Source organism: Austrofundulus limnaeus, unplaced genomic scaffold (assembly GCF_001266775.1).
Source record: "Austrofundulus limnaeus strain Quisiro unplaced genomic scaffold, Austrofundulus_limnaeus-1.0 Scaffold52, whole genome shotgun sequence".
NCBI lineage: Eukaryota > Metazoa > Chordata > Actinopteri > Cyprinodontiformes > Rivulidae > Austrofundulus > Austrofundulus limnaeus.
The window spans coordinates 1,383,403-1,392,281 of NW_013952454.1; positions in this window are offsets into that span (position 1 = coordinate 1,383,403).

Here is an 8,879-nt window from a genome sequence, read left to right on the forward strand (position 1 = left end):
AGCTCGCTAGCAGCCTCACACTGAGGACGTATCCACGTCATCATTTACCCAGAATGCTTTGCGTGTAAAAAAATGGCTCCGTCCGTGTTAAAGTATTTTTCTGAAAATTATAAAAACTAAACAGCCTACAGTATTTTTACAGTCTTTGTTTTACAGTTAAAATATATGTTCATCAAATAAAGTCTAATGTAGCAACTAATCAGGTATCCCTTTAAAGACAGTTAGCTAAATTGAATTAGGTGTTAATATGGTGCTTAAAGCTACAGACAGGTGTGGGCCAGATCTGCCGGCCCACCAAAGGTCCGTCATCCTTTGTGGTATCTGGGCTGAGTGTTAGTTCACTGTGGGCCAGAACTGGGCCAGACAAATGTTGTTATGTGGGATGCTTCAAGCGCTAACAGATGTTGTGGAAGATCACACATCAACGTTATCTTTTAGGTTTCACCAAAATCAGAGGTGGTTACATTTACTTGAGTAAATGTTTGGAAAAATATGTACTTTTAGGAGTRGTTTTACAACTTTGTACTTTTTACTTTACTTGGTTAATATTATGAAGTATCGCTACTCTTACTTGAATAAAATTTCTGAATACTCTTCCCACCACAAGTAACTTCACCGAATGAAGAACATGTTTTAAACAACACACCAGAGACACCCGCCTACAGTTGATGTTGAAGATGTTGAAGCAGCCACTTGGGCCTGCTCCTCTGGGGGAACCCCAAGGTGTTCCTAGACCAGCCGAGAAACATAGTCCCTCCAGCATGTCCTGGGTCTTCCTCTGGGCCTCCTCCCAGTGGGACATGGAACACCTCACCAGGGAGGCGTCCAGGAGGCATCCTAACCAGATGAACCACCTCAACTGGCTCCTCTCGACGTGAAGGAGCAGCGGCTCTACTCTGAGTCCCTCCAGGATGACCGAGTTTCTCATCTCTAAGAGAGAGCCCAGACACGCTGCAGAGGAAACTCATTTCAGTCGCTTGTATCCACGATCTCGTTCTTTCAGTCACTACCCAAAGCTCCTGACCATAGATGAGGACAGGAATGTAGACCAATGAGTAAACTGAGAGCTTTGCCTTATGGCTCAGCTCTCGCTTCACCACGACAGACCGGTACAGCGCCCGCATCACTGCAGACACAGCACCAATCCGCCTGTCGATCTCTCTCTCCATTCTTCCCTCATTCGTGAACAAGACCCCGAGATACTTAAACTCCTCCACTTGGGGCAGGACTTCCTCCCCGACCCGGAGGCGGCACTGGCTCAAGACCATGGTCTCGGATTTGGAGGCACTGGTCCTCATCCCGGCCGCTTCACTCTCAGCTGTGAACCGCTCCAGTGAGAGCTGGAGATCAGGATCTGATGAAGCCAATAGGACCACATCATCCACAAAAAGCAGAGATGTGATCCTAAAGTCACCAAAAACGATCCCCTCAATACCTTGGCTGCTCCTAGAAATTCTGTCCAAAGTTATGAACGGAATCTGTGACTAAGGGCAACCTTGGTGGAGTCCAACCCTCACCGGAAATGATTTTGACTTACTATCAACAATGCAGACTAAACTCTGGCACCGGTCGTACAGGGACCCAACAGCCTGTATCAATGGGTCTGGTACCCCATACTCCCAGAGTATCCCACACAAGAGTCCCCGAGGGACACGGTCATACGCCTTCTAATCATCATATTAAATGTCATGAATTTTTTTATGTCAATATTGTCCAACCCTACTGAAAGTACTTAACCCAGTTCAGTAACACAGTAAGGTATTTTGTAATTATCTTATATATTTGTGTTAATTTTCTTAATTTTAGTCTTTGACACCATCAGAATTTGCATAAAACTTTCTAGTTTCTGTCAGTACAACGATAACATTTTTAAATATTTAATCAGCTGTTAAAATGAGTTACCCAGTACTCAGGCAGTCCTTTTACAAAATACTTTTTCCCCTATTTGAGTACAGCTCTTGGGTATTCTCARCTCTTGTCATGATCTGTGTTTTTGCTTTAGTTTTCTAGTGTTTCAGTGTTCACCTGTGTATCTCTGCCCTGCTCTAGCCCCGCCCATGCTCACCTGTTTCCTCTTGTGTCTCCTCCAGGTGTTTCTTATTGTCCTTGATTAGTTTCTCTTTATATTCTGTGTTCTGTCCTCTGTGCTTTGTCAGATCATTGTATTGTGCTGTTACCATCCAATGTGGTGTGTTCCCCCAGAGATTATTCTGAAAGTTTTGAGCTGCCTTGTTAGCGTTTTGTTTTGTTTTTTTATCTTGTTTTTGCCTTTTCGRACCTGTCTGCACCCTGGGTCATTCTGCCTGCACGCAATCCTCACAGTTTAAAATTGTGGTTAAAAAAATAGAGGACAAAATGCATTTCTTCATACAATGGCCATTGATCATGATAGTTAGAAAAACACTTTTCATAAATGGAATGTTAAATGACAGGTATAGATGACATCAAAAACTGCACAAACATCACAAACTAGAAAAGAAAACAACAACTGCACATCCATCTGAGATCATGTTTTTTTATTTTTATTTTTTTATATTTTTATTTCTATCACACAAGCTGACAGAAATCTCCTCCCATTTACTGGTTTGTGCTGCGCAGCCCCACACCTTGAGCGTGGTTAGCACATGGAAAGAAAAACACCACGCGGCGCAGCTAAAAACCAGATTCATACAAATCTTGACAGGCACAAGAGAGGGCTGGAAAATTTCCTAAACGTTCTCTGTCATCCTCCACTTTGGTGGGCAACATGTAGAAAGGTTCACCTCGACAAATCGCTTCCTCATTTAGCCCAAATTATGAGGCTGGCGCACATTTCTACGTGTCAAACTCTCACATAAAATAACGATAATTTAAACGAAGCTGATTTGTGAAAAAGCTTCATCAAAGGATTTTTTTTTTTTTTTTTTTTTTTGGTTTAGGGTGAAAATGTTACCCTCAACGTTCAGCTGAAGTGAAACTAGATCATGCTGCTGTACTTTTATTCTAAGATGAACCAACATTATGAAATTAAGCAAAAGATTTTAGCCCGTCTAAATAATATGATCAAATATTTGCTAATTTGCTACTTCAGAAATACTCATATCTTATGTTTCTGTGTGGAGTTTTCATGTTCTCCTTCTTCTTTGTGTGCTTTCTCCAGGTACTCTGGTTTCCTCCCCACAGACCCAAAAACATGTATGTTAGGCTGCCTTCAGGCCCAGGCCTCCATTGAAAAAAGAGATTTGTGATCTCAGTGCTATTTGCCTGGTTAAATAAAGATCAATAAATAAATAAAGTGTTTTAAACTGATGGAAAATCAAAGTACATCAAAATAGAAGGATAAACATCAATCATCAGAAATGTGTCAGTTGGCTGTAGTGCTTAAATCGTCTAAAAATTGTTTTACTACAGAACAATTCCTGCATAAACAAAACCATAACTGTAGATGATCCCAACTCTCCTAAAGCTCAGTGAGTCCATGAACAGGTGTCTGCGACTCACCAGATGACTGACTGAAGCAGCAGAAGAATTTCCACAGCTGGTCAAAAGACCACTTTAGCAATTCAGCGACATTACATCAGCAGGTTTACACTTTTAGCTCTTAATATCCCAATTAGCACAGTGTTTCTGCTGAATTTGTCAACAGAATTAGGATTAAACTGCAAAAAATGTCCACCTAACCAAGTTTTAAAATCTTATATCCAGCCAAAAAGTCTTTTTGATCTTGTTTTGAGATTGATTTACTAAACAAAAACTGATTGTGCAAGAATAATCATCTTGTTTTCAGAATATATAAGATTATTTGTCTTGTTAGTCTGAAAATTTCACTCAAATTAAGTCAAAAATTTCTGCCAGTGGAGTAAGAAAATTTTACTTGGTAAGATTCTTGAAATAAGAAAAAAATTGAGTCAAATCAAGTATTTCAAGAATCTTACCAAGTAAAATTTTCTTTCTCCATTGGCAGAAATTTTTGACTTAATTTGAGTCAAATTTTCAGACTATCAAGACAAATAATCTTACACATTCTGAAAACAAGATTATTATTCTTATGCAATCAATTCTTGTTTAGTAAATCAGTCTCAAAACAAGATCAAAAATATTTTTTGGCTGATATAAGATTTTCTGCAATACATGATTGACTTTACGCTGGATGAGAAATGCAGGGAAATGGCACATTTTTAACAGTGAACTTTTTGCAACTTTAATGGGATGCCGCTGAAAAACAGCAAAGACAAAAATATAGAAAACAATTTGTTTTAAAATAGCCTGTTTAGGCTTTAAACATGAAAACAGTTCATTGAGCTTATCTGATTTACAAAAAATAGAAAAATCTAAAAAGTTTAGGTTACGCAAGACAATGTCACTGAAGTGTTTTTAATTTTTTTCTGTTTTTTATTTGAGAAACAATGTGCCTAAAAAACATTTTTATTTGTAACCAGTACCATATCTGTTGTTCAGGATTATAAAGTGTTATAGAAGAAAGTATTTGTGTGCTGCTTTCTATCTTTGCCACTGGAGACAGGTGATCTGTTACGTTTGGACCATATTTCTGGACATTATCAGTTCATGTGGTCAGGTGAGAGGAAACAGAACCTTTTGCTGACCTGCTCACAAAGCTCTGCTGACAAACAGCAGAGCTTCATCAGATGAGCTGCAGTCACATTTTACAGTTTATTGGCTCTGGGGATTAGGATATTCACTTATGTTGTGTAGGAAGCCCACTTTATCTTCAACACCCCACAATTAATCACATCAGACTCATAAAGCCAAATGACGTTCACTTCTTATTGTTGCTTTAGCTCGTAAAACTTTGACTAAAATTACATTATATCGTGAATCTAACTCTGACAAACTTTATGAGCTGTTACTGATGTCACACACAGCAGGATTTTGTTTTTGGAAGTTTAAATCCAATCATTTGTAAGAATCTTGAGCTACATATTTTTGAATGCCAGGATATTAACATAAAAAAGTTTTTATTTTTACTTTTCATCCAGTGAGAGAAATGGCATTTGAAATCATTTATTCTGACCGTAGAACAGTTTGGGTTCAAATAATGAATGATAAATCAGTAATGATTGATCAGTGTTGTCCCAAAGAAGTTCAGAAACTCTGTAAGAACATTCAACAGCAGCTGACAAACTAACATAAATATAAATACAGAACATTTTGTGAGTTCTCACATGAATATGTAAGAACTGAATCAGAAAAGCAGAAAAATTAGTCACAAAATGTCAAAGATTTGTCATTTTAAGGTGACAGACTTGTTCTGGTGTCCTTTCTTCCCAAAACAAATGAGGTGTGAAGTTGTAAATACTTAAAACCGTTTTTGAGATTTAAAAAAAAACTACACAATTTATGCAAAATGTAAACTTGATCAATTTCAAGAATTTTTAATTTAGGACAACACCAGAGCTGAAAGGTGCTGAAAATATGTAACGGAAAATTCTTCAACTAACAAGAGCTAACGAGGTTCAAGATGAAATTGCTTTAAAATGTGTATAAATTTTCTGCTTTTGAGACATTCATCTATCTGTGAGAAACTGCTGACAAAGAATACGGTAAATGATGGCAGAGTAAATCATTCATGTTGAACAAAATCTGACATGACTCTCAAGGAAAAGTTGAACAAACAGACACATTTAAAAACACTTATTTTTGCTAAGATTTCTTTTCTGTAACCTCCATCTTAGACTCTATAAATTGTTCGGTTATACATCCATTGATCACTTTTCAACTAGTTCAGTAATTCATGAGATATTTTGCTAACAGCCAGGGGCTGTTCTAGAGGCGGAGCCACAGGGGCATTGGCCCCCTGAAGTGCCCCTGTCCTGTCACTCATCTGTCCTTTACCTGGGAGTGATGATGGTGGATGCAGTTCCATGTTCAAACACTGGTGGTGCTAATGAGTCAAATGGTGAAGTCCAGAATGAATCAAGCTGACGGAATTCTTCTTCTCTTCTTAAGGAAATTTGAACAATTCTGCAAAAAAAAAGTCTTTCAACTGACAAATGGATGGATTTTCTCAAATGCTGTGTGTTTAAGAACGTTTTATCTATGTTGAGTAAAATGTTTGAAAAATTGGTGAGGAGAATTTACTGTGCAAAAAAAAAATTTTTGGAACCACTTTACAATAAGGCTCCCCTTATAAAGAGGCTTATAAAGAGTTTATAGCTAGATTATTAATTAATCTGTAAACACTTTATAAATCATTAATAAATGCTTATTATGCAATAATTAATGATGAGAAAGACAAAACTGTCCAGTTTATTATCAAATAATGAGACAAATCTGTTCACGTACATATTACATCTAAAAGTGCTTTTTAAACATTTCAGACTTGGTTACTACATTGTAAGCACAATAATAATAAGAAACACGCATTTTAACATATTAATATTGTAACTGGACAGTTTAGTCTCTTTTTTACCTTAATTAATGCATAATAATACACTTATTAATAATTTATATGGTGTTTACAGATTAATTAATAACCTATCTATAAACCTTTTAAAAGCTATCTATAAGTGGAGCCTTATTGTAAAGTGGTACCCTTTATTTAAAAAAATTATATTACATTACAAGTGTTGGAACATATATGACTGGTTAAATGTGTACACCTTACCAAAACTGGTGATTTGTGTGAAAGGATGTTGAACAAAGACTTGGCCCCTCTATGAATATTGTGGCCCCTTGATGGCCCCTTACTCAGAGAAGTCCTAGACCCCGCCACTGCTAACAGCGCAGAAAATGTACGGATTTAATTTGTGCAGTGTTTTATGAAGAAACATTCATTTTAAATGTTATTCTGTCAAGTTCCACACACTATTTAATGATTAAAAAGGCAACAATGTGATTTTGCACGCATTGCTGTACGTGTGAGTGTATAAAAATACCCACTTTAATAGCAGTGTAGGTGATAAAACTCAGTTCTCACTCTGACTATTTTTTTCTTTTTGTTCCGTATGGAGTGAGTAAGTTGGCTGACATCCTTCTTACTTCCTTACACCTTTAAAAACTGCTTGTTTGCTTTTACAACATGGCTCTGGGGCAGCTGGGAAGGGGCAGCGCAGATGGATTTAGGCTTGGTCATTTTTTTCCCTCTGCCTTTTGTAACAGCTCATTTAAAATCACAAGAGCCTGAAGCCTGCAGATTGAGCCTACTTAAGAAAGAAGCAGTGTCTAATTGGAGTAAAATACTTCCTAATGTGAGGTAACTGCACCTTTTGTGAAGCAGCTGGAGGTGTGATCGGGAAAGTTTCGAGAACAGTTGAGCGTTTTTAGGATTTACTTTTGTGTTTTTGTCTTTGGTTTTGCAGAAACTTTAGACGATGAGCGAACCCTCCAAGTCTCATCTTAGAATGCGTAGGAAACTCCCATGAAATAATCTCACTGTGAAATTCGCCTAAGCTCAGTTTTGAACGTATTCATGCAAGTCATACATCACCTGCTCACAGCTCACCTGATCCTCCAATACTTTCACATGAAGCCTGGCTTGTTCACATCAAAGCGACGYTTTAAAGTCCCTTAAGCTCTCTGCTTTAGAGGCTCACATACGTTTCTCCTGAAAAACAAAACAGCTGCCTCAGAAGAAACTGTTGTGGGGAAAAGCTAAGTGCATGTAAGGATTTAAAACTGTACTATTTGAGGATTTTATTGGAACTAATATGAAGGAAAAAGTCAAAAACACGAGAACCTCAGAGGTAAATTAACTTTATTTTAAATTTAAAAAAAAACAATTGATCACGCAAGGCAACGAAGAAAAGAAATGCAAACTTGCGAACAAACCACAGCAGAAAAATACCCCTCCCCTTCGCCCCGCTCCCCCCCACTCCCCCACTGGCAAAGGGCTTCTCATTATAACCAAATCAAAGGAGCAAGAGAACAAGACTCGCATTGTTCTGATTGGGTTCACTTACACTAAAAACAGTAAAAACTGGACGACCTGACTGTACAGCAGAGGACAGACGTGAATCCAAACACGAAACTTGACAACAGGATTCTGGTTGGGTTCTTTTTTTTTTCTCCCCCTTTTTACATTTAGTTAACAAACAGAAAGGTAGGACWATGTAATACATTTTGATCACTTTAAGACAGACTATACAAGTCATAACGGGCACTTTCTTTCTTTCCTTTTTTAAGGGATCACAAAAAAAAGTCCCATCTAGGTTTGTTTTTGAAATTTTCCTTAAGTAACATCAAACCTGCGAGTTGAGGTAAGCATGCCACCAGGGAATACAAAGGAAACGATTCTCTTTTACTTAAAAAAAAAAGAAAAGGAGTCCCTTAACCATATCCCCACTCACTTTGTAACTCGCCTTGACAGTAAATCAATTCTCAAGCCTGGCCCCTTGGACTCCTCCAACACTAGGTCCTCCTCTCTCAGCATTCCTGCACACATGAATCACTCCAACTCCTGGCTTGGAGAAGGCATTTCCTGCCCGACCCTCTCTCTTTCTCTCTCTCTCTCTCTCTCTCTCTCTGTCTGACTCCTCTGCTGAAAGCTCCGTCGAGCTTTGATTCGGACCCAGAGGGTGAGAGGAGAGACGTTTTAATGCTCTGGGTTTGCTTCGAGAGAGCGAGAGAGAGAGTGGGATGGATTCATGGAGCGTGTGCTGGAAGATGCCAGCACACCTAAGCAGGGATTTTAGTTCCTCACAAACTGCAACCCAGAGTCAAGTGGTAAAAATCACTCCTAACACAAATTATTGCCCTCTTTTCAAACTAAGACAAATGTTTGCTCCTTTGACTCTGAGACCAGTGAACAGTGACTGTTACAGGTTTTCAAAAAAAAAAGTACAAATCAAATAGTCCTGATGCATCTCAGTAATCCAGGTAGAAAAAAATCAAAAAGAAAAAATGAGAAGGTCCTCTGGATGGGTTCTTCGTTAGTGAAACGT